The sequence below is a fragment of the Labeo rohita genome, chromosome 1, assembly GCF_022985175.1.
Source record: "Labeo rohita strain BAU-BD-2019 chromosome 1, IGBB_LRoh.1.0, whole genome shotgun sequence".
Classification (NCBI taxonomy): Eukaryota; Metazoa; Chordata; class Actinopteri; order Cypriniformes; family Cyprinidae; genus Labeo; species Labeo rohita.
In genome coordinates this window covers 31,373,591-31,399,311 of record NC_066869.1, presented here as the reverse complement: position 1 = coordinate 31,399,311, position 25,721 = coordinate 31,373,591, and the positions used below count along the sequence as shown (strand labels likewise).

Here is a 25,721-nt window from a genome sequence, read left to right as displayed (position 1 = left end):
TTGCATGTTCAAATATTCATACAACAAAATATTCTTGTGGCCATGAAATTTTAGTGAAAATCCTCAAAAGTGCTGGCGGTGGCTGGCAACTTTTTTTCAAAAACGCTGGCGGGGAACGAATTAATACATATGAAAAAGAAAGGAAAAAGTTTGCACAAGAACCTATAGGATAAATATGATACAAAATCTAATTTGTTCCCCTGGGCAAGAAAAAATATTACATTATAGAAAATATATAATAGAAAATATTACGCTATCTTAACACAATCAGTTAAAAGGACTTCAGTAGGATGAATTCAAATTGAATAAGGTTTATATTTTCTCTCCTCTCTATCAACGCTTCACACTCCTGTCCAGTTGGTGGCGGTAATGCGCCGATTTAGCTGGTTTACCAAACGCCATAAAAAAACAAAAGAAGAAACAGAATGGGCCATTATATATCATAAACCCGTTTCGAAGAGAAGAGAAGAGAAGAGAGCAGAACAGAACAGAGCAGAACAGCATCACTGGGGGAAAGCTTTCTTAGATAAACAAGGTAATTACAGTACTGACACATATTTAATTTATATGAAGGTATGTGAAGACGTATTCGAGATTCAGCACATGTGCATGCATTGTTTAGTCACGTGTTGTTTAGTGAGTTTGTATTTACTATTCTGGCACAATAATTATGTTGGTTATAGAAAGCCAGCATACTGGTATTCTACATAAGATTGTTAAAATTATTATTATTACTATGCTTACTTTTTGTTTGCGTATAAGGACTGGTAAGGATCATTATTTGCGTATACCCACTTTTTTTTTTTTTTTTTTTTTTTTTTTTTTTTTTTGCAAGTCTGTGGGTGTGCAGGTGCGCAGCAGCAAATTGAAATTATTCACCAACTTAAGAATATGATTTTTTCCCCACTGCAGCCACATACTGGTTGTAATAACCAGTGTTGGGCAAGTTACTTCCAAAATGTAATACATTATATATTGCTTATTACTGTATTTTAAAAGTTATCAGTTACATTACAATATTACTGTCTCAGATTTGTAATGTGTTACACTACTTTTGGGTTACTTTTGAGATACCAAAGTATCCACAGACTAGGCTTTCTAAAATGCTGCTCATTTGCCTATACATCCAGTGGAGGGTGATGTGGTAGGCCTACCATAGCATACAATTATAAAATCATATTTAGATACTGGTATGTTGGCCTTAATGTTACATGAATTATTATTTGTAATAACACAGTAGATGGCATAGACATGGCCTTATCTATTATGTATATCAGTGGTGTTTATTTCAAACACTTGACTGATGTTGTGAATTAAAAAGTTATAATGTTTTTTATAACTTTTGTTTTTATAACTCTTTTGTTGGACAACAGGTTTAGAAAGGCTTATCATTGAATGTCATTAGAAGGGAAGATGCTCTGCGTGTGAGGCATTTTCTCATTTTAGCATGTGAAATCACGGGCATACATACAGCAAATTCAGAGAGAAATAAAACAAAGTTATTTAAATGCAAAACTGAAAAAATGCAATTCAGAAGCCCGTATAGAACAGTGGACATCGTACTGAACGGTTTGACGTTATATTGAGAATTGTGACATTACTAAAAGTACAGTCGTGGCCTAATGGTCAAAGAGTTGGACTTTTGTTCGGGTTCGATTCCCAGGTCCGGATTGTAGGTGGAAGGAGTTAAAGACCAGTGCTCTCTTCCATCCTCAATACCACAACTGAGGTGAAACCCTTGAGCAAGGCACCGTACCTCAAACCTCCAGCATTGGCTGCCCACTGCTCCGGGTGTGTGTGTTTGTTTGCTACTCACTGCTGTGTGTGCGCTTTTGGATGGGTGAAATGCAGAGCACAAATTTTGAGTATGGGTCACCATACTTGGCCACACATCCTTTCCTTTCCTGAACTGAACTGAAGTAATACAGAATGATTACTTCAGGTTATTGCTGCTAAAAGTGGAATTACAGGCAATTGAAACATAAGGTGTCCTAACTTTGTCACACATGGTTTTTCCGTCTTGGCTTTATTTTTGCTAATTACAGTGCACAGCATAAATAAGTACACCCCCTCTAAAACTTAACAAATTCAGCAATTACTCTTTAATTAGATGACATGTTAGGATTCTTTGGAGATATAATGTTCCAACAAGCCTGCTTGATTAATTACCAAATAAGATTTGATGGTAGCACTTTACTTGAAGGGGTGTGCATAAGACTGACATGACACCTTCATAATCATGACATTACACATGAATATGAAGTAGGTTTTATGCATGTTTATGACAACTGTCATTAAGTGTCATTCGCTCAGTTATGTCATTTTTAATGCAAAGATGACATTGTTTGAGATGCCTTTATGACATCTTGACATAAACCGATACATCATAACCTGTCAGTGTCTTTGTCATGACAACTTGACATTACCAAGACAATGTTGTACTATATGACAGTAATATATGTTATATACTATATATGTATATGACAGCTTTTGTTCAGAAAAATATGAAAGTGAACCAATCTTTTGTTGTAAGGAAATAAAATGATGAAAATGGAAAAACATTAAGAAATAAAAATGCATTTGCACCTGTTGGGCAATTATTTGTTATCAGGCCAGATAAGAAGGATCAGTCTATTAACTGTTCAAGAGGAATGGATTTTAGTGATAAAAAAAAAATAAATAAATAAATAAAATAATAATACACAACAACCATGGTGAATCGCTCTGCAAATGCAATAAAATACAATTTTATCCATTTAATTATTATTATTGGATGATTGATTTTATTTCTCTAACATCTGTTCATCTTTTTTACAACATTTGAAATTGTCTATTATCTGAGCATCTGTTGGAGGAAACTAAAAAAACATTATGAAATGAAAAATATTCATGATGCTGTTGTAAAATAATTTGACTATTAACACTTAATGACATTTTAATGACAAGTTCAACTTGTACCACTGTATCTGAGGTCAAGAAAAATATTCATGACACTGTTCATAAAATTATTGACAGAGTATTAGCACTTCATGACATCTTAATGACAAATTTGACAATTTGTACCACTATAAAAAAATATTAGAAAAATATTAATGACACAGTTATAATGGCCTCATGACAGCCAGTGTCCAAACCAATCACATGACAGTTTAATGTTAACCCACAAAGCTAAGTACTTTATTGTTTGATAATTAATCTGCTATGTCATGTTTATTACAGATTTATGACAGGTTATTTTGTCTTGGTAATGTGAAGTTGTCATGACAAAGACACTGACATGTTATGATGTATTGGTTTATGTCAAGATGTCATAACAAAGGCATTTTAAACAATGTCATCTTTGCATTAAAATGACATAACTGAGCGAATGACACTTAATGACACTTGTCATAAACATGCATAAAACCTCCTTCATGTTCATGACATGTCATGTCATAATTATGAAGGTGTCATGTCAGTCTTTTGCACACCCCTTCAAGTAAAGTGTTACCGATTTGACAACGTTGTGTTGCAAAAATGAGTACACCCTCCTGAAAGTTACTAAATAAAACTAAAAAATATATATAATGTGTAGGTGTGTAGGTTTAAGGCTATTTTTGATCAACAGGTAAGTGTATGGAACCAAAACTTTTAAAGACAAGTAATTTCCTGACAATTAAAAGCGTTATATAGCCCACTGAATCATACTCTGGCCCAATGCTGGCAGTAATGGAACCACTTGGCAAAGGTGGCAGGTGACTTATTTCTTAGCATAAAATAGGACAGTGGTACAAGAGAAATACCAAATTATTTTTTTAAATGTGAAAATATAGCAGAAGTAGCACAGTAATGGACTTGTGAAAGGGCTCCTGAAATAATCAGGTATTCACTTTAAGTTTTCATTTAGTGGTGAGTTAATTTTTGCTTGAAAAAGAGCAGTAGAATACCATGCAAGTGTCTCAGAGCCGGTAAAACTATGAAAAGAGTGACGCTTTATCTCACAGAGTACAACGTAACCTGCAGAAGTGATTTGGTTGTTGTCACCACTAGAATTACCTACTGTGGCCGAAGCACAAAATTGTTTAACCTCTTGCAAGGCCCATATTTACAAAATATACATACTTCTAGGAATCCATACTCTGGTTTTAAGAGACCAAGTCAATCATTTCTTATCCAAAACCTTCCAAAATGTTCTGGTGTTGCTAGAGGAGGAGTACAGTGAGAAGCTCCTGGTAGTCACAGTGACCTTCAGTGGTAGTAAAGCTCTTATATAGGGATGTATGAGTGCTAAAGGTGTGAGGGAGTTGTGCTTTATCAATGCTGTCATGAATTCACACAACACTGTGTGATGTAATACAAAATCTTGTAACAGAAGATGCTACCCTTCCCTCATTCCCTGCATTACTGGGCATTTTTTTAGCATGACAATGAAGATATTCATTCTCCCAAGGTAAAAATCCTTCAGTGGACATGTATTTTACGCAATCTTAACGCTCTTGAGCAGCTGTGGTGGATTCTTTAGAGACGAGCTGAGCAAAACTCCCCATTAAATACCAGGGCCCGTATTTACAAAACATCTTAAGGCTAAAAGTAGCTCATAACTTGCCAATTTAGGAGAAAATCTTAAAAATAATGGGCGTGTCAGTCCTAAATCTGTGAAATGTTAGGAGTAGTGAAGAGGACTCAGTCATTAAGACCAAATCCCAACTACCCCAAAATGGCTGTTGTTAGCAATCTGCCTTTGAACTTAAACGTTTTAGAAACACTCTGCATTTATCTGCACACATATGTTTTCTCATGCAACTTTTTTGGTTTTGGAGGTTATACCAACTCCACATTTTCCTTTGATTGTATCCTTGTTGTCATTAACACGTAGGGCAAGAAGTAACAGTTGTTCTTGCGGCTCATTTGGTTTTTTTTTACGCTTGCATATCCTACTATCAGCCATGATTAGTCTATTCTGTTAATAAAAAGGCTGTTTATATGCATATCAGCTAATTGTTTATGAGAAGCACACATGTAAAAGGCTGACAATCAGCTGAACATATACTTGTTTAATTAGTGACACTTAGCCTGCATTAAAAAAAAAAATTTGAATGTGGCAACAAGTAGTTTTTGGCTAAGAGTTCTCTCTTAAAACCTATTCACAAAGCTGCTGAGACAAACTTTTACTAAGGAATAAAGAGAAGTCTTAAGCTAAGAGTAAGGAAGGGGTTGACCTCATTGCTACAGATGATGTTAGCATGATTACTAACTATGCCCACAGTGATTGGCTGATAGGGGATCTCTGTCAGAGATTTAGGCCTATTCATAGAAATATTGTAGAGTGCAATATTATTTTGCCACATTCAAATAAAATACAAATAGTGGGGCTGGGCAATACGGCAAAAAATTAAAATCCTGATTGTAAACATGGACACGTTTGGCTGTTGCACTCGCGTTTCTTGCAGCGTCTCATGCATGAAACGGCATTACAAAATGCTGCAGTTAAGCTAAAAGACGTTCACTCCCATCTCCTTTTGGTTTTTCCTATTCCACTGCCCGCGTCACATCTTTGTCAACACAAAAGCGCATTCTGTGTGAACGCGTTTCGCGTTCGGATGCTTCTTGATATAAGCACGTCACACGTGAGCGGTTAATCACATGCGCCGACATGCGGTTGGATCTTTCTTTTCTTTTTACGGTCACCATTGGCATATTGTCAAAGTGTCTAATTCTAAGGTTTTGTAATATTTGTATTCAAAATCACCATGTTGTGAGGCAGATAGCTGGCAACAGCCATTTTAGGATAGTTTGTGGCTTGGTCTTAGTGCCTTAGGATTCCTCTTCACTACTCCTAATGTTTCACAGACTTAGGAGCTAGTTTTAGTGCTAAAACGCTTTGTGAAATACTCTTAGAACAAAAATATAGAAGTCCTAAATTTAGGACCGACATGCTTACTATTTTTCTCCTAAATCAGCAAATTATGAGCTACTTTTAGCCTTAGGATGTATTGCTAATAGGTTTTATGGGAAAACTTTTAGCTAAAAACTTTTGCCGCTATTTAAGAGAAATCATAGTGGTAAGATAAAATGTTTAAAACAGTAATAGCTAGCATATAGGCCATGTTAGTTCTCCTCGCTTCACAACAAATCATTTAAAAGTAACGCTATTAAGAACAGAACAAGAATGACAAATATAAGTTTTTAAACAAGTCAAAACTAATTACTAATTTAAAGCGAAACTGAAAGCAAAACAGCGTTGTTCTCACACAGCCTACCTCTGTCATTTAGCACAAACCAGTAAACCAGGCTTTGTACTTTAATGTGACTTCCGCAAAAAAAAAAAAAAAAAAAAAAATCATCCTCTTCACATGAGAAATGTGAAATGAATGAATGATGGCAACAGTGCCAAAAACTGGTTATGGTTCTGTTAAAACTTATATGCTTATTTGCTATGTTATTTTGCATCACATGTGGACCCGGTAGATATTACTCATTTCTTGAAATATTTGCACGTTTGTTGTCTGACTTAAGAGGAATGACTTTATGGTAGGGCCAAATTTAAAAAAAATCTTATATTTGAGGGTGTTTTATTTATTTATTTTTTCAATGCCCCCAAGCCACAGTGACTATAGACTATTTTTTGGCAGCTTTTACAGTAACATTTAAGTATGTATTCATGTGTGTTTGCAGACATGTATTTTTGATCATAGGACTTGTCTACATTATGGGGTTCAGTCCAAAAGTCTGCACATTTGAGAAGTGATGTATTCACATGTTTACTTCATATTTCTTAAGATAAAATAATTTCTATTTGCTTTCCATTAATTATTCAGTCTGCTGAGAAGTGGCTTCAACTACTTTCTGTTCTGACTCTCTGTATGATGAGTTGCAAAAAGACTCTTCTCTGCAGGTCCTTTAATGTTGTGTGATCATAATTCCCACCTTCTGGTGACGTTAAACTTCTGTGTGCTGTTTCTTTATATAACTAACACTGTTGATACTTGAAGCTAATAAATATGATTATGATAATATATGATTTATATGGGTTTTTTTTAATGCATTTTAGTTTTGTGTTAAAAAGCTACATCTAATACATTTAAGCGTCATTATTTTACATACATAATCTACAATAGAAAGTTAATGCAAACACTTGAGTTTTGAGGTGAAACGCTGTAATAAATCTCATGCTGCCACGTGTAGCTTTCACTCTAAAATAGACATTTTGGAAAAACCCTGAATTAGGACACCTAAACCAGGATCACAAGTTCCAGACGGTGTTTTGGTCTGTTACACAAGTGGTAAGAGTAAATTGGAGGAGTTACAATACATTAACTATTGGTATGCAGAATTCAAATATAGATCAGTTAAGTAAACATTACATTAAAAAGATCAAATGAAAAGTTTGTAATACAATTAAAAAGAGAGATTACCCAAAAATGTTTTTTTTTTTTTGTTCCAAATCTATTGTAAACCTGATTTTTTTTCTTCTTCTTCTTTCTTCTTTTTTTTTTTCCATTTCTTCTGCTGTTGAATAAAAAAGATGACATTTTCAAGAATGTGCATGTAACCAAACAGTTTCTGGTAGCCACTGACTTTCGAAGTATTTTTGCCAAATATGGAAGTCAGTGGTTACCAGTGGTTGCAGTTCGGTTATCAACATTCTTCAAAGTAACATCTTTTGTGTTCAGCAGAAAAAAAGAATCTCATACAATACAATTTTTTATTTTATTTTTGGGTGAATTAACCCTTTAGAAGCAAACACATTACAGGTAACAGAACAAGTGTCAGGCTATTATACTTAAAATATATATATATATATATATATATATATATATATATATATACATATATATATATATATATAGTCACGGGGTGAAGAATCACTCGACAAGGCAGGCTTAGTGAAACAATTCCCCGGAGGGTGGATTTTTATTTGCAATGGAAAAACGTGAGAGAAGTGAAGCTGGTAAATGGTGCTTGACGTGATAGGAGCTCTTCCGTGGTCAACGTCCAGATAGTGGGTGTCCAAAACGTGCTCCAAAAGAACTGTGGGCTGTCGGTCACTCGCTGCTGTCTGGGGGAACAGAGAGATACGTTAGTCAAGCGATACATACGGCTTGAGACCAGAGTCTGTCTGATGTTCAGCGTTTGCAGTCTTTATAGCTGTGGGCTGATTGATGGCAGCTGTGACCGATCAGCCCGCGGTGAGGACGTGCAGGTGAGTTGCGTTTGTTGCCAGGGCAACGCTGATGAGTCCGGAGGCGCTTGTCACTATATATATATATATATATATATATATATATATATATATATATATATATATAGTGTATAGTTCAAATCTATTAAAATATTTACTGACATATTGCTTGAGACTTAATGGTATAAGAATTATAATTGCACATTTCTTAATATTGATTACTTAAAATTAGTTCTAATTTAGCAGACGTTGAGTACACCAGTTCAGTATACCAAAATTACAATTGCAAGGTATTGCTATTACATTGCATATACAGTGCAGCATAAATGAGTACACCCCATCTGAAACAATATAAAAGATGTATGTTCTTAGTGATCACTAATATTCAATGGAAAGATGGCAAAATTTAAATGTATTAAACATGTACTTAATAAAACTACAAAATATATGCCAATATTTTCTGTAAAATAAGTAAATTAGCCAATTTTGTTTAAATGAAGGATTGCAGAAATGAGTTCACCTTAGATGTAATTGTAACGAATAACCATTCATCCAACCGCCAGAGGGAGCCCTCTCCCGAATACTAACTGCTCCTTTTCCTCTTTGGTTACTTCCTGTTTGGCATCATATTTAAATGGGCCTGTTGCCGGTATTCCCTGCGAAGTATTGCCAGTTTACTGACTTACCAAGCGTTCTATCTTTCATGTTCTGCTGGCTTTATTGTTATGACCATTGTGCTTGTTTCCTGACTACTGTCTTGTGGATTACTGTTCTGTTTTGTTTGCTTGGTCTGGACTGCTATCCTGGTTTTGTGACCCTGCCTGTCTCACGTTTACGATTTCGCCTGCTGTTTTGGATTTGTCTGCCTTTATAAATAAACCTACCGCAATTGGATCTAACCGCTCTCATGTCGTCACCTCCGACATCGTCACAGAATACTTCGCCGCACAGCGATCCAGCGAAGGTTTCGCAATTGCAAGCAGCATTGGCCTATCAGAGCGAAATGCTTGCTGGATATCAGGAACAACTGATGCAGCTCAGGAGTGCCAACGACAGTCTCACACAATATATCCGCTCTCTCCCCGCTCCTCACAGCACGCTGGTAAGACCTGCTTTACCTGATAAGTTTGACGGTTCACCCGAGCTGTGTAGAGGATTTATTCGTCAGTGTAAAATCTTTTTTGATAGTCAGCCAGAGGCTTACGATCAAGATATAAAGAAATGTGCGGTCATGATGTCACTGTTAACCGGACGAGCTTTAGATTGGGCGTCTGCAGTTTGGGAGAGTGATGTTTGCATACGATCGTCGTTCGAACATTTCCTTGCTCAGCTCCACGAAGTCTTTGAATATCCCGAGGGGGGACAGGATATTTCAGATCAACTTCTTGATCTCAAGCAGGGAGATCGTACCGCGGCAGACTATGCCATTGAATTCAGAACGCTGGCAGCTCAAAGCAAATGGAATGAAGTAGCACTCAAGGCTGTGTTTAAAAGAGGACTCAATACTAAACTACAAGTGGAGTTGGCCTGCAGAACTGTGGATACCGCCTTAAATGAGTTCATTACGGTAGCCATTAAGATTGACAATTTGATGCGCAACACACCCAGATCACGTAAACTCATGTCAACCAGTCCTGTACAGGCCCATTCGCATCCTGATTCTTATGAGCCAATGCAAGTCGCTTCCACACGCCTCTCTTCTGAGGAGAGATATCGTTGTCAGCGAGAAAATCGATGCTACTATTGCGGAGAGGAGAATCACCGCAATGCCTCCTGTCCCCACAAGACCAAGAAGAACCCTACACCTCATTACAGTGTGAGTACCATTGAAATTCCTCATCCTAAGCAATGCAGTTTTCTTCTAGAATGTGAGCTCTCTGTTGATACTGCTATCCAATGTGTTTCAGCATTAGTAGACTCCGGATCTGCAATCAATGTCATCAACCAGGAACAACGGCATAGACAACGGCACCATCAGTTCAGGAATCACTGCTACCACACAACCAGTTACCCTTCGTGTTGGACTATTCCACAAAGAAACCATCCCTTTCTACGTTTTACCATCATGCAAATACCAGGTCATTCTGGGCCACCCTTGGCTAGCTGTACATGATCCCAACATTTCCTGGAATAGTGGTGAACTCACTAAATGGTCAACGTACTGTCTGAACAACTGTCTAACCAAAACCCTGTCATTTCCCTGCCTCTCTACCAGCATTGAAAGTCCCGACACCCGAGTCCAAACCTCACTACCCAGTGTTTACTCAGAATTCGCTGAGGTTTTCAGTAAGTCGAAGGCCACACAACTTCCTCCACATCGACCCGGTGACTGCGCTATTGAATTGTTACCTAACATGTCCCCGCCTAAAAGTAAAGTTTACCCCCTGTCACATCCGACCTTCCACTTCACCAGCTGCCGCTGGATTCTTCTTCGTAGAGAAGAGGGATGGTGGTCTACGCCCCTGTATTGACAAATCGAGGGTTAAATAACGTCACGGTTAAATACCGCTATCCTCTACCATTAGTCCCCTCAGCACTGGAACAACTACGTGAGGCCCGAATCTACTCCAAGCTCGATCTCAGAAGTGCCTATAACCTAATCCGCATCAGGGAGGGGAACGAATGGAAAACCGCCTTCCTGACCACTAGGGGTACTACGAATACCTCGTTATGCCGTATGGGCTAGCCAACTCTCCCTCTGTCTTTCAAGCCTTCATCAATGATATCTTCCGGGACCTTTTGAACAGGTGTGTGGTCGCCTACATTGACAACATTTTGATATATTCTCCTGACTTGAACCAACACATCAAGGATGTCAAGACCATTCTGGCACGTCTGCAGCAACATCAACTTTATGCCAAACTCGAGAAATGTGAGTTTCACACTAGCAAGACAACCTTCCTGGGATACATTTTCAGTCATCACGGAGTTGAGATGGACAAATCCAAGATCCAAGCAGTCACCGAATGGCCACTTCCTAAAACAGTGAAAGAACTCCAACGATTTCTTGGGTTTGCTAACTTTTATCGTCGATTCATTCGTCACTACAGTTCCATCGCAGCCCCCCTCACTTCGCTTCTCAAGAACAAACCCTCCAAGCTCAGGTGGAACCCGGCAGCAGTCAAAGCCTTTGAATGTCTCAAGACCAGTTTCACCACAGCCCCCATCTTGAAACACCCTGACCCGCAACTTCCCTTTGTCGTAGAAGTGGACGCCTCAGATTGTGGGATAGGTGCTGTACTATCACAACGTCATGGCAACCCTGGTAAGCTACACCCATGTGCATTCTTCTCTCGCAAGCTAACAGCAGCAGAAAGAAATTATGATGTGGGCAATAAGGAATTACTCTCTATGAAGGCAGCATTAGAGGAGTGGCGCCACTGGCTCGAAGGAGCCACTCACCCCTTCCAGATAATCACTGATCACAAGAACCTTGAGTACATCAAAGGAGCCAAACGAATGAACCCAAGGCAGGCTCGTTGGTCTCTGTTCTTCACCCGTTTCAATTTTTCAGTCACTTTCCGACCAGGCAGTAAAAATCTCAAAGCGGATGCACTCTCCCGTCGACATGACACGAATCCAAGTGAGCAAACTGATGTTCCCATCCTCCCACCCTCAGTAGTCGTTGCCCAGATCAGCTGGGATCTTATGGAAGAGATCCAACGAGCACAACAAGACGAACCAACCCCTCCAGAATGCCCCGCTAACCGACAATATGTCCCCCAAGCCCTCCGCCATCGGACCCTCCAATGGATCCACACCTCTCTGGGTTCAGGCCACCCAAGAATCCATCGGACCACAACTTTGGTATGTAATGCTTTCTGGTGGCCATCCATGAACAGAGACATTGCCAACTTTGTGAAATCATGTACCATTTGTGCCCAAACTAAGACCCCACGAGAACTTCCCGCCGGGCTGTTACAACCTCTACCCATTACACACCGCCCCTGGTCACACTTATCCATCGATTTCATTATGGACTTGCCTAATTCTCAAGGTCACACAGCCATCCTGGTTATCGTAGATCGCTTCTCAAAGGCTTGTAAACTAGTACCATTGAAGGGGCTCCCCACGGCTATGGACACGGCTCTCGAATTATTTCAACATGTATTCAGAAACTACGGTATTCCACAGGATATTGTATCTGACCGGGGCCCCCAGTTCACCTCCAGGGTATGGCAGGCTTTTTGCAAACAGCTAGACATAAATATCAGCTTAACTTCTGGTTATCATCCTGAGGCGAATGGTCAGGTCGAGAGGCTAAATCAGGAGATTGGACGTTACCTCAGATCCTACTGCAGCAGGGAACAAGACAAATGGAGTGATTTCCTCCCATGGGCGGAATACGCTCAGAACTCCCTCACGCATTCCTCCACAGGTCTCACCCCCTTCCAGTGTGTGCTGGGTTTCCAACCCCCTATGTTTCCTTGGTCAGGAGAACCTTCCACGGTGCCGTCGGTGGACGAATGGATCAGGCGCAGCGAACGGGTGTAGGACAGCGCTCATGTGAGGCTACAAAGAGCAATACGATCCCAACGGATCCAAGCAGATTGCAGGAGACGTCCCCACCTCAACTATCAACCCGGCCAGAGAGTCTGGCTTGCCACCCGAGATCTCCGATTATGACTGCCGAGCAAGAAACTTGCTCTAAGGTATGTCGGACCTTTCAGAATTCTTAAACAAATCAATGCAGTCACATATCGCCTTGAACTGCCTGCTGATTATAGCATCTCTCCTTCATTTCATATCTCCCTCCTGAAACCGGTCCACCTGGCAACTGACCCCGGCACCACGGTTCCCGAGCCTCCTCCACCCTTGGAGATTGATAGCGCCCCAGCCTACTCGGTCAACGAGATCTTGGACTCTCACCGCCGTGGGGGTCAGTTGCAGTATTTGGTGGACTGGGAGGGCTACGGACCTGAGGAGAGATCTTGGGAGGCCGCCAAGGATATACTGGACCCTTCTTTGATCCAAGAGTTTCACCAACGGCATCCTAACCGCCCAGCACCACGTCCAAGGGGTAGATCCAGGAGGAGAACGCCCGGAGGCGTTCGTAGAGGGGGGGGTTCTGTAACGAATAACCATTCATCCAACCGCCAGAGGGAGCCCTCTCCCGAATACTAACTGCTCCTTTTCCTCTTTGGTTACTTCCTGTTTGGCATCATATTTAAATGGGCCTGTTGCCAGTATTGCCAGTTCACTGACTTACCAAGCGTTCTATCTCTCATGTTCTGCCGGCTTTATTGTTATGACCATTGTGCTTGTTTCCTGACTACCGTCTTGTGAATTACTGTTCTATTTTGTTTGCTTGGTCTGGACTGCTATCCTGGTTTTGTGACCCTGCCTGTCTCACGTTTACGATTTCGCCTGCTGTTTTGGATTTGTCTGCCTTTCTAAATAAACCTACCGCAATTGGATCTAACCGCTCTCATGTCGTCACCTCCGACATCGTCACAGTAATTTAGTAAATGTATAATATTCTAGTACTTAGTAAGGGTGCTCCGATCAGGATTTTTGAGGCCGATCGCCGATTTGCCGAGCCGATCACCGATACCGATCTTTTTAAAGCCCTCTATTAATCATGTAGAATTATTTATAGAAATACTCCAATCAGGATTTTTAGACATTTATTCAGGGCTTGATGTTTTTTTTTTTTTTTTTTTTTTTTTTTTTTTGAGAGAGGAGTTTTCATTCTGTGTTCATATTTACCGCAAACGATGCGCTGTCACTTTAAATTACGTGTGAAATTACGGCTCACATAAAAATGTTTTGAAATGACTTTATATGTTATTTAATGAAGAACTATTAATTGTACCTCACCTTCAGCATTATAATTGTTTTGCCCGTGCCGAAGTGAGACTGAGAAGGTGCCGCTGCATGTTGAACCAAACCTCTCACAGCAGGCACCGCCGATTAAACATCCCCAAGCGATTATCGGCCGATAGTAGGGATGTGACGTGATCTCGTGACGATATCCTCGCAAAACATTTTGCAGCGTTTATGTTAGAGCTGCACGATTGATCCTTAAAATATTGAGATCTCGATTCAAACACCCACGCGATCTTATTCCTGAATGACAACGATTTAGCTATGTCTATTAGGACTGTTTCACATGCCAGTGTCAGTGGAGCATGAGAAACACATTTTGTTGCTGCCCATGTTAATGAATTAGAGGGTTGGGGTAAATGTGAACACAGAAATAGCAACATAAACAGTTTTTTCAACCAAATTATAATCATTGTTTCTGTGTTAGAGACATTTAAATAATAGAAGTACTGGGATAAAAGTTTATAGTTTTGGTATAAACACTTATTATCTACAGTAGCGATCAAAACGGAAGTATCTTAACACTTGTATGTATTGTAATGCTTATCCTCTTCCTTCAGGTGATTTCAATAGTCAAACAAGTCTTAATGAAGTGAGACACTGACTCCTTCATTGAATATTTTTTTGTTGTTGTTGTTGTTGTTGTTGTTTTTGTTTAAATGAGTAATATGTTTTTAAAAAAACACTAGTAAATTGTTATTTTGTTTAGTTTTCTTTCTTTTTTTTCTCTCCAGAATCGTGAGAGAATCATGGTCTCCAATTTATTAAAAACAACTGGGATTCTCAATTTATCCAGAATCATGAAGCTCTTGTTTAAATGTTGTTTATTACTGCATATAATTCATTACATTGGAAGTTTAATGTCATAAAGTTCAAAATGCACCGACATTTTTTTGCATTTTGTCTTTTTCAGTTGAATAAAAGACTATTTTCCCTATATATTTCATCATTTGAGGATTTCTTAGGAAAAGTTTAAAAATCTTGTCTCGTCTCGTTCTCGTGAACCCAGTCTTCATTGTCATGCTGAAAAAATGCCCAATAATGCAGGGAATGAGGGGAGAGTAGCATCTGCCGTTTCAGTTTTTTGTACACACAGTGGTGTGTGAATTCATGACAGCATTGATAAAGCGCAACTCCCTCACTCATACATCCCTGTAGAAGAGCTTCACTACCACTGAACGTCACTGTTGGTAACGGGCACTTCTCACTGCACTCCACCTCTAGCAACACCAGAACATTTTGGATGCTTTTCGATCTGAAGTTATTGACTTGGTTTCTTGAGACCGGAGTATGGATTCCCAGGAGTCTATATTTTGTGAATATGGGCCTTGGAAGAGGTTAAATGAGCTTATTGTGCTTTGGCTACAGTAGGTAATTCTAGTGGTGACAACAACCACGCATGTCACTTCTGCAGGCTGTGTCATACTCTGTGAGATAAAGTGACACTCTTTTCATAGCTTTTGCCGGCTCGGAGACACTTGCATGGTATTTCTCCAGCTCTTTTTGTAGAAAAAAATTCACTCATCACTAAATGAAAACATTAAGTGAAGACCTGATAATTTCAGGAGCCTTGTCACAAGTCCATTGTTTTGGAATGTTGGTGCTACTTCTGTTATATTTTCACACTTAAAACAATAATTTGGTGTTCCTCTTGTACCACATTAAGTCTGAGTATGATTTAGTAGGCTATAAAACACCTTTAACTTCAGGAAATTACTTGTATTTAAAAGGTTTGGTTTAATATACTTACCCGTTGATCAAAAATAGCCTTCAACTTTGTTTTTTGTTTTTTTAGTAACTCTCAGGAGGGTGTACTCATTTTTGCAACACAACTTTTTATCACTTTGATAAGAAAATCTTATTTTGCTGAATAATTTTGACATTCTTCTTTGGTAATTGATAAAGCAGGCTTGTTGGAACATGATATCTGCAAAGAACCTTAACATGTCTTCTAAGTAAAGAGTAATTGCTGAATTTGTTACGTTTTAGAGGGGGTGTATTCATTTATGCTGTGCTCTGTACATACGTAAATGTATTTGTACTTAGCATAAAATAAATGTATTTCAAATACATTTTAGTACATTTATTTTTCACTAGGGTAGGTGTTTATCTAGGTGTTTGTGGGGAGTGTGAAGGCTATAGTGCCTTTTTTCCCCCACGTTTTATGTTGTTGGCTTATTTTAAACTACTTTTAAGTTACCTGTTGTCATATCAATCTACATAAGAAAGGGGGGGGAAATAGAAAGAAAAGAAAGGGGTATGAATACTTTCACAAGACATGATTACAAGATGCATGGTTACTGCATGACATGGAGGCTGAATCATTCGAAATATGTTATTCAAAACTATAAAGGATTTAGTTTTACTTTTGTAAAATACTGAAAATAAATATCATTCACTTTCTGCCATCTGCGGTTTCCATGAACAAAATGAATTGAAACTCAGCATATAGCCAACTTGCCTCACAAACATGAGAAATATATATAAATATATATATATATATATATATATATATATATATATAATAAACTACATTTTGGAAGTTCAAAATCAGGGACACTATTGAAGTCCCTTATATGAAGAAAAATCCTAAAATGTTTTCCTCAAAAACCATAATTTCTTTACGACTGAAGACCAAAAGACATGAACATCTTGGATGACAAGGGGGTGAGTAAATTATTTGTAAATTGTTGTTCTGGAAGTGGAGTTCTCCTTTAATCAAACACAACTGATTCAGATTATCAGCTCATTAGTAGAGACTCCAAGACCTGAAATGGGTGTGTCAGACAAAGGAGAAATGCAGAATGTGCAGTGTTGGGGGGGCCTCCAGGAACGTGGTTGTGAACCAGTGGTCTATGGCATCAACAAATTTCTGCGTCTGAGGCTATATTAGGGCTGGGCGATATGATATGACCTAAAATCAAAACCTTGATTAATTGAAAACTTTACCTTGATTACAATTATTTTTGTATTTATTTATTTATGGTCTCATAGTTCATTAAAGGTTTGTACTGTAAATATACTCAGCTTTTAAAGGTGATTTTTTTTTTTTCTAATGAAAGAGTGTGTTTCTTTGTGATTTTAAAATAATTGAAGAAAACAAACTATTTATGGTTATTTGTTGAATATTCAGAACAATTAAAATCAAAGCCTGCTTGAAAAGAAGACATCTTATGGGGGAAAAAAAAAAAAAAGCAAGTTTCCTAAAAAATAGAAAAGGCTTTCATTTTTTGCAAACAAAATAAATGAATATTGCCTTGTCAAAAGTAGAAAATAACCAGCATCTCTTGCAAACAAAATACATTTTAAATATTGTCATGTGAAGTAGAAAATAACTTTTATTTTACATTTCTTGTAAATGAATATTATTTTAAATAATGCAGTGTGAAAAGTAGCAAAGAATAACTTGCAAATATTTTAAATAATGAAAATACAAGCACTGTTGATTAGGAGAAAGAACATGGCACCATCTCAGTGATTTTGTCCTGTCACTCTATATGTGCAAGAATTTACTCTAGATACGAATATAGACAGCGCTGTGCTTCTATTCTGGTGTGCGACCGCCTTTTAAAACGCGAGACGTAGCGCTCTGGAATGTTTAAAAATAAAAAATAAAAAAATGCAGTACCTTCACCACGTTGCAGTCAAATACAAAAGTTGCTATGCCAACCTGCTACTGTAAACAAAAGCTCGCAACGCTTGCCCTGCCGCCGGGGTCTTTGGATTGGTCTACTGTTTTGGAACTGACATTAATGAGCAGCACTGCTCGTAAAAGTTTAAATTCTATTAATGCACCACTCACATGCAAGACGGCAGATGGTAGTGAATGCCGTGATTGACATTTGGTCGTTTTTGGCTAGCCTCTAAGCTAATGCCTACAACGTGCCTGTTATGCATCGCTCCAGTACAGTTATTGTAAGCCAGTTTGATATTACACCGTTTACACACAACTCTTCCGATTCCTTCTATTTCAAAATAATCCCACACCTTGCTAGTCTTTCGCGTGGTCATGAGGTCTCTATAAGGGCATGCGAGGTCTGAGGTAAAATCGTAGTTTTCGCCCAGATACACTTTTAGAACAATGTGTTAATTTTAACTTATTTAAAGTGCATATTGCAGGTTAGTTGATGTATAGAAAAATAATGTAGTAACTAGATTTTCTTGAAACTATATTTTAAAATACGATATTAAGGCTTCTGGAGTCGTTTTTGTGAGAGAATTTTAGTTCCGCATCTGAAAACCACCAAAACCGGAAGTGACGTAACGAGAGGGAGTGCAGTCAATGTAAACGATAGAAAAAAAATGGATTGCAATGATCGTGCCGGACACGGAGGAAATTTTTATTTTTTATTTACACTCGTATGACGGACCACACATACAATTATGAGTCTGCTATGTGGCCAAGAGAGCAGGGACAGCCCAGGATTAGACAGAACAACGGTCAGATGAGACAAATTGAGTTGTGGTGTGAGGAGAACAGGGAAGATGTTTTGGTGAGAGACCAGTGTTAGCTTAGATATAACGTTACACACGTTAGCAAACGATATGTAATCAGGCTAAAGCAAAGCTAATATTGGTCATCTACGAGTATTGATACTACTTACCCGTAACAGAAACTAATAATCGTTAATCAAGCGCATCAAACTCGTTAATATCCACTAACGTTACGTGATGTAGCAGTTTCTCGTCAAAGCAGGAAAGAGAGAGAGAGATGAACACGTTTCTGTTTCATTATATTCTTGTGTGGGAAACCCTTACCTTCTTGTGTTGTGTCAGTCATGAGTAGACAGTTTAAAGAGGAAGGGAGACTTTATAAAGGTTTTGAATGGTCCCATTTTGGTGACAATCAATAAACAATAATCACAATCACAAATTGTCTTACTGTATAAAAACCTGTTTATGAAGTTCATATCACATATATATATAAAGCAGATTTGCATTTACGGTTCAATTCAGTTTTATTTATACAGCACTAAATCATAAATATTGTTTCATAGCACTGTTAATACCCAACTCAAAACACAACATTGCAACTGTTAATATATACACACACACACACACACACACACATATATATATATATAGATATAGATATATATAGATATATATAATATACACACACACACATATATATAACACATGTAGATGTACCAAACTATACTACTGAAACAAAAATATACCATCTGACCCATTTAAAACATTTAATCTTTCAGTGTGGGTATCACACTAATGTGTTGTTAACATGTTAAATTGTGAATGCTGTGCTAGATACACGCCAACAGCTTCATTTTGTTGATCCTCTGGAGGGATCTGGAACGGGGAAGCAGGTGTAGTGGAAGACAAGACAGTGCTGCGTTCTCGTAGAGCCTTTGGTGACCTGCAGTATTCCACTATCATTCATTGCTGACCATGCTTTTCCACTTGGCCTCCATCACATCTGCATCTCCAATAGGAGTGGAAGCTGCAGTCCAGTAGAGGTGGTTAATAACAGCTGGCCTCCACTACTTCAGATCTTCACACACCGTCATGTCTTGCAATGTCTCCCAAAGCCTGATAAACACACCACATGAGAATAAATGACCAATTAGTTGTGCAAACAATGTCACTAAGCTGTAAACTAGACCTGATGGTTACAATATTAAAATAAGGTTAACTTACCAGTTATGCCTTCTCAAATGGTAACGTTTTTACACGGTTTTATTATATTGCTAATGCTTGCAAGCTAGCCGCAGTGTTTTACAACAACTTATACACATCCCATGTTGAACTCCATCATATCGCTGGGACAATAATCCTCTGTAAAGATGTAAACTGAACGCTACACACCACCGCGTTTTTCTAAGCAAATGCATTAGTAAAGGCCTGTCTATTCACCTTTTTTTTTCCTGCTGTTGTTTTCAGTCGACTAGTAGGAGCTGTTCAGTTTAGTCGACTGGCGGGGGGGTTGGGGTTGGGGTGCATTCCCTTCAAAAACAAAAGTAGGGGAGCACCGATACCAATAATGGTATCAGTATCAGGCCCAATACAGCACTCCTGTACTTTTACTCATACTTGTTAAAATGTGCCAATACCACACACCGTGTAAACAGTGCCATGTTCAGACTAAGAAACACAGAATGGAATTATTAGAGATTAAGGATGTCTACAAGATATGTAATTAATATAATGTTAAACATTCAATATTTACACCTGTATAGCTGATGTGCGTGAGCTGATAAGCAAAGCAGACTGAGTGGATTGAGCTGGCTTGTCGAGTGAATATCCCTTTCTCACAGACATCACTATAAAGTTTGTAATTTGATCAGATATGTCAAAAACAAGTGAGTAAAACAATGCACAAGTTACTAAACAATAAGGAAGGAGAGAGAGAGCGCACTTCTGTTGTGTGATCTTTATTGCTGTTCATTTTAGCACACAAATCATTTAGATTAAAACCAAGTCATAAAAATAAAACAAAATTTTTAGGGGCATTCACTATAAACATTTATTTTAAACATCAAGCATACACAACTTTATGGCGAAAATGAAATGCGCTAGACTATAACCTCTCATTCTGCACCAGTACAAATGTGTGTGCTTGTTGCACATTTTGCTTGCTTCATGAGTGTTCTGCATTACATAAATTGCTCTGGAATATAATTCGCAGCATGTTTCAGATGAAAAAAAAACATGACTTACATTTCTGATGTTCAGTTATTTTTCTGAATATGTTAATCACAGTTACAAGCTTTATATATATAATGAGTGGTTCCCTGCATTATTACAGCAAAGCGTCTTGTGATTACAGTAATCTAATGCTATTAAATTAAAGATGATGTACCATAGAGAAAAAAAGAACAGTGAAAGTAACAAAAACTTGTAAAACACATTGTAATGCACATAATGAACTGAAAATAACTGAGGGAAATATTCTTTTTCTATATGAGCTAAGCCAACTAACATTATACATGTTCTTTTGGGTTCTGTACCCAATATTTTTAAAAATTACAAATGCAATGAAAATACTGGTATCGGAACTCCGTATTGGCAAGTACCCAAAAATGAACATATGGCTACCTGCCTAGTTCTGGAAAAAGTGGTAAAAGTGGTTTGGGTAAACTATCCCTTTAAGGAATGCTGCTGTGTTGTGATGAGGTTAACGTGATGAAGCTAAATGGATGAGTGGTATCTTTATGGAAGAAAATTAATGACAAATGTCTTTTAAAAAAAATAGCATGTTGAGTTGCACTAACTGAAAAAATAATGCATTAAATTAACGGTGCAGAGTTGTTTATGTGTGAATATTTCAATTCAAAATATTTTCATTTTAAAAAAAAAAAAAAAAAAAAAATCATAATCACCGTCCAGAATTCACTTCCCAAATATTCAATCTGTTTAAAAATACAATGTATTATATTCGACAGGCAAATTTCGGTCCATTTTATTTCACTTTACAAATTTGCTTCCACAAATTCAGTGGTTAAAATTCGGCAGAAAATTTGGCATTTCACATCCGGGAGCTGCAGGAATAGCAGTAGAGCACTGATGCACAATCTCCAGCTGCTATCAGTTGCTCACCAGCAGGTGGTGCAAGCGGCTGTTGGTGAAGGCCAAAGCAGTAGTAGTCAAGTTGAGCTTTATTGTCATTCTGCTACATGTTTGGACATATAGTGGAACGAGATGTCGTGTCTCACAGGACCACGGTGCTACATACTAGTCAAGCATAATATAAACATACAACAGTACACGAATAAGAAAAGCAACTATAGACTTATGCAACAGTTAACCATCTGACTATACATATACTATAAATATTATAACTATAATAAATAGTTGACTACACATTCAAAACTGAGACAACAAAAACTTTACATAAGTACTGTACATGACGTTTTACAAAACACATTTGTCAATGAAATTGTGCAAAAGAGATATTTTGTGCATTAAATTGTGCAGAAGAGAGATTTTAAGGGAAGCAGCACATAGTGCAAAATGATTCATAGTGCAATGCACAAATAAACATAATCCTATTGAGTCTTTGTAGCAGCAAGTGTTTATAGAAAGTGTCTAATGGACATAAGTGTGTTACTACAGGTGGTTTGTGTAGCCCACTCATCTGTGTGTAACACACTCAGAATTGCACTTTGGAAGATTGTCAGCAGTTTTAATGAGTTGGGGAGAAGGGGCTGAGGTTTTCATGGTTTCATAGGGGGACAGGGAGATTGGAGTTAAGGACTCTCACAGCCTGGGGAAAAAACGCTGTTGAAAATCTGACAGAGCGAGCTTTGAAACTCCGATACCTTCTACCGGATGGCAGGATCTGGAAGAGATTGTGGGAGGGATGGGTGGGGTCCTTCATGATGCTGGAGGCCTTGCTGGAGCATTGTGCAAGGAAAATATCCAGGATGGAGGGGAGAGGGGCACCGACGATCTTTGCAGCTGTGTTCACTGTCCGCTGTAGGGTCTTGCGGTCAGCAGCACTGCAGTTCCCGTACCAGACAGTGATGCAGCTGGTCAGCAGACTCTCAATGGTGCCCCTATAGAAAGTGGTGAGAATGGGTGGAGGGAGACTTGCCCTTTTCAGCCGGTGGAGAAAGTGAAGGCGCTGTTGGCCCTTCTTGTTGAGCGACGTGACGTTGGTGGTCCAGGTGAGATCCTCTGTAATGTGCACCCCCAGGAATTTAGTGCCGCTGATTCTCTCCACAGTCGAGCTGTCGATGGTCAGTGGGGGGGTGGTCAACAGAGTTTCTTCTGAAGTCCATCACAACCTCTTTTGTCTTACCCACGTTGAGGGACAGGTTGTTAGCGCGACACCATTTAGCCAGCTGTGCCACTTCCTCTCTGTACTGTGTTTCATCGTTGTTGCTGATGAGGCCTACCACAGTCGTGTCATCAGCGAACTTGATGATGTGGTTGGAGCTGAACTTGGCAGTGCAGTCGTGGGTCAGCAGCGTAAAGAGCAGTGGGCTGAGAACACAGCACTGTGGGGCACCTGTGCTCAGTGTGGTAGTGCTCGAGGTGTTGCGGCTGACACGGACTGACTGGGGTCTACCAGTTAAGAAGTCCAGGATCCAATTACAGAGGGAGGTGTTTAGGCCCAGCAAGTTTAGTTTGTGATGAGCTGCTGAGGGATTATTGTGTTGAATGCTGAGCTGAAGTCAATGAACAGCATTCTAACATAAGAGTCTTTCTGTTCCAGGTGAGTGAGAGCTAGGTGGAGAGTGCTGGATATTATTGCATCGTCCGTAGAGCGGTTTGGACGGTATGCAAACTGGAATGGGTCCAGCGTGTGTGGGAGACTGGACTTGATGTGATGCATGACTAACCTCTCAAAGCACTTAATCATGATTGGAGTCAGTGCTATGGGACGGTAGTCATTCAGACAGGACACAGGTGACTTCTTTGGAACTGGAATTATGGATGTGGATTTGAGACACGTGGGGATGACTGCCTGGCTCAGCGAGGTGTTGAAGATGTCTGTTAGGACATCTGTCAGCTGTGCAGCACGGTCTCTTAGTACACGGCCAGGTATGTTGTCAGGGCCCGCAGCCTTTCGGTGGTTCATCCTGGATAGGGTCTTCCTTGATAAAGTCAGAGTACCTGGTCGTTTGAAGATGTGTGGAGTTTCTGTGCAGGAGGGTTGTTCTGTATCTCAAATCGCGAGTAGAAGTGGTTGAGTGTGTCTGGCAGGGATGTATCATCGTCACTGGCCTGTGGCAGGGGCTTGCAGTCAGTGATGGTCTGAATGGCTTGCCACAGGGACTGAGTGTCTTTACTGTCGCTGAAGTTATTGTTGATTTTCTGAGCATATAGATGTTTTACATGTGCAAGTCATTGCAGCATTGCAGCTTTCTCTAAAGCAAAGGAGATTATAATGTTGTTTTACCTGACGCTGTTGTACACAACTAACATCAAATCTGATAAAGACATAAATTGTTTTCGGTTACTTAGTTTCCTTAACTTTGTATCATGGCTTGTGTGACGCTGTGCTAAATACTGTAAAGTGTTTCCCTCATACGTCTCACTCCCCCCCCCAACGACGCGGAACGCGCCTCAGTGAACTAATGCAGTGGTAAGACCTTAGATCTCAGAGTACACTTTATTGATGATATGACCTATGTCATATCATCAGACTACAGTTAAGCAGATGTAGAGCATGAATGAACGCGCAAGGTTTCATGCTGTTTCTGTAAAAAAATAAATAAAATAAAATAAATTAAATGCTTCACGCGGCTCAGTGGGCTCACACAATGATAGCCATTAAAAGATCAAATTCATAATACACCAACCTCACTGATGATGCAAACTATATACAGGCAGATGAAATCAGAATATGAACACAAGTTATGCAATGTGCACGTTAAACACATTTCCCATAAAGGACCCGTAATTTTTTTTTTTCCTCTGACACCTGGACGCATAGGCGGATTAACAATTGGGCAGGTGCCCAGGGGCACCACGCAAATAAATTTTCTCATGTAAGACAAGCACTGTATTCTCAAAAGCAAGCGATGTATTCTCAAATGTCTATCTAGCTATGGCCTATACCCTTTCGCCAGAAAGTAGCCTACCCTGAATGTTTTGTTAAAAGTTTTTTTTTTGTTTCCTCCTCACTGTAAAATGTGATTTGTTAGGTATACTTAATTAAATTGTGCAAACTCGTTGCCTTAATTCAATTAAGTAATCTTAACTCAGTAGGATTAAATGTAATTTAAGTCGTAGTTACTAATATAGGACAAGTATTCCTTACTTATTTTGAGTCCTGTCTACTTAATCCATTTAAGTTTAGTTAACTTAATTTAATCTGTGATCTGAGGAACACTATACCTAGTTAAAATTCACTGCACTAAAAAACAGCTCTGCATTCATTGCATTTCAAACATTTATTTTTTTTAAATGCATAAAACAAATGTAAATCAGCATTGTAATTTTAATAGATGTTCATTTTAATACAAATTTTTTTCAAAAAAAAGTTAAGAATTAAGAACATTTAAGAAGAATATTTTGAGCAATACACCAATACTCAATTATCAGTTAAAGGCAGTTCATCATTGAATTCAGTGTTGTCATCCAGTTCAGTCGGATATCGCTGGAACTTGTGTCCCCAATAAGCAAGCCAGAGACGACGGCGGCAAGGAACCAAAACTCCACTGGTGACAGAAATGGAGAAAAAAAACCTTGGGAAAAACCAGGCTCACTCAGGGGGCCAGTTCTCCTCTGGCAGCACAAACCAGCAGTTTAATCCCAGGCTGCAGCAAAGTCAGACTGTGCAGAGGACTCATCTGTGGTCTTGTGCCGATGGCCATCTAGGTGATGAGGTCCCCACTGGGGATCTGTTTCTGGGGCTCCTCTAGTTGACATGGTCTCCACTTGACATTCAGGGCTGTAGAGGTCATCTCTAGATCCTGATCCACCATCTGGACTGGATACGAACTGGATCTGGGTGGCTGTGGTGACCTTGGAATATGAAACAAAACAGACTAATATTACATACAGTTCTTCTTATGATGTAGCAAGTGTGTTAGTGTGTTATGTGTAAGCCAGGTTTAAAGAGATGGGTCTTTATGAGATAAGATGAGTTTGTCTGCCTCCCGAACAATGTTAGGTAGAAAACAACAAAAAAGAATGCATACTCAATATACTTAGTTACAAAAACATTTGTTGCTCATATTGTCTAACTTCCTTGACATGTTTTGCGATGTTAACTTGCATCAACAAGTAAACAAAACAGCAGAACCAAGAGAAAACAAGAAAA

At 38.8% G+C, this 25,721-nt stretch overlaps 1 protein-coding gene across 2 annotated transcripts in view; it reads left to right on the top strand.

The window, feature by feature from the left end:
* Positions 1-403: 403 nt before the first annotated feature.
* Positions 404-25,721, top strand: part of psip1a (PC4 and SFRS1 interacting protein 1a) — a 76,253-nt gene continuing 50,935 nt past the window's right edge. For both annotated transcript variants that reach the window (XM_051115854.1, XM_051115847.1), the window contains exon 1: positions 404-535. The gene's annotated coding sequence lies outside the window, so the exon portion shown is untranslated. The remainder of the gene's footprint in view (positions 536-25,721) is intronic.